Raw genomic sequence first — 2,109 nt, forward strand, 5'->3', positions numbered from 1 at the left:
AGTGTCTGCTTACAGCTGTTCCTCCTTCTATTTGTTCCCATACTTGAGGGCTCAACCTCAGTTGCCATATCTGCTAGTCTAAGTGTGCTCTGGTGTACATAGGGTTTTCAAACACCTGCTGTTTTGGAAGTGGATGGCTAATCCTTCTTCCTAGTCTGTCTTAATTTGAATGCTCAGATTTAGAACATTATCTGACAGACAAACATTTTACAGAGAAGAGCAGATTAAAGGTATTTCCCAGTAGTAGAAAAAACCCAACAGATTACATCTTGTCTCCACCCTTGGCAGGTGTGTTTTGATCCACCTCTTTCCCTGCTCCACGAGCATTCACATTTACTCCCACTTACTCCATTCAACATCTCTCTCCCCTATCCAGCCCTTGATGGCCTATATGGCAATATTTCTGGGCCTCTTTGATTCCAAATGCCTCAAGCGGCTGCTAGTTTCTTCCAATGTGGGCAGAATCTCTTGACTTCAGGAGTTTTGAACGTCTGCTCCAGGATTGATTTCTTGTGCCTTAGGGCATCTTCTCCTCCATTTATGCTACAATAATTTGCAAGGGAAGGTTGATGAATCTTGTGTGGTAAAGAGCAACGATGTCAGTCTGGAGACCAAGGTGCATCTAGTACAGGCCACGGTCTTTGCAATTACTTGCTTTGCATCAGACAGCTTGACAATGAATATGGATGATAGAAGGAGAACTGATACCTTTAAGCTGTGGTGCTGGAGTAGAGTGTTGAATACCATGGACTGCTAGGAGAACAAAAAAGTTTGTCCTGGAGAAGGTGAAGACAGGTTGCTCTTTGGAGAAAAGGATTCTGAAGCTTCGTCTGACATAATTTGGACATGTTGCAAGGAGGGATCAGTCCTTGGAGAGGGACATCATGCCTGAGAGGGTGGAGTGACAGCGCAGGAGAGGAAGACCCTCAATGAGGTGGACTGATTCAATCACTGGAGTAATGGGGATAGGTGTGTTGGAGACAATAAGATTGGCAGGAGATACAGCAAGGTTTAGAGCTGTTGTACTTAGGGTCACTATGAGTCACAGGCAACTCAATGGCACATAACAGCAACAACAGCATATGAAACGTCTGACCTGTTATTTGTGTTACCATCAACTTGAGTACAACTCATAACGAACCTATGAACAACAGGTAGAATAGGTAGAACCCTGTCCTATCCTGTGTCATACTCATCATCTCTGATACACTTGAGTCCATTGCTGCAGTCACTGTGCAGATTCATCTCACTGAGGGTCTTCCTCTCTTTTACTGACCCTCTACATTTCCAAGCATGATGTTCTATGCTAAGTAATAGCCTCTCCTAGCAACATGCCCCCCTGCCCCCAAAGTACGTGAGACAAAGTTTCACCATCTTTGCCTCCAAAAAGTGCTCCAGCTGCACTTTTTCCAAGACGTATCTGTTTATTCTTTTGGTGGTTGTTGTTATGTGTCATTGAGTCAAGTGTGACTCATAGAGACCCTATGAACAGAAGATCTGAACTCTGTTCTGTCCTGTACCATCCTCACACTTTCTGGCCCACAAGTGCCCACTGCAGCAGTCACTGTGTCAATCCACCTGGTTGAGGGTCTTCCTCTCCTTTGCTGACCCTCCACCCTTCCCAGCATCATGTCCCTCTTCAAGGAATAGCACCTTCTAGCAACATTTCCAAATTGTGTGGGGCGAAGACTCATCATTCTTGCCTCCAAAGAGCACTCTGGTTGCACCTTCTCTAAGACATATCTGCTTGTTCTCTTGGCCATCCATGGGATGTTCAGTGCTATTCTCCAACATCACCAATTCCTCAAAGTCAGCAATTCCTTTCTGTCATCCTTATTCATTTTCCAGCTCTCAGATGCATTGCAAGTAGTTGGAAAGACTATGGCCTGAATTAGACGCACCTTCGTCTTCAAACTAACATCATTACTTCTCAATAATTTGGAAAGGTCTCTAACTGCAGATTTCCTGGTGCAATGCATCTCCTTATTTCCTGACTGCTGGTACCAAGGGTGTTAATTGTGGCTCCAAGCAAGATGAAGCTGTTGACACTTTCAATCTCTTCTCCATCCATCATGATGCTGTATCCATCCAGTGGTAAGAATCTTTGTT

The sequence above is a fragment of the Elephantulus edwardii genome, unplaced genomic scaffold (genome assembly GCF_000299155.1).
Source record: "Elephantulus edwardii isolate Elephantulus edwardi_28Jun2011 unplaced genomic scaffold, EleEdw1.0 scaffold00035, whole genome shotgun sequence".
NCBI classification, from domain to species: domain Eukaryota; kingdom Metazoa; phylum Chordata; class Mammalia; order Macroscelidea; family Macroscelididae; genus Elephantulus; species Elephantulus edwardii.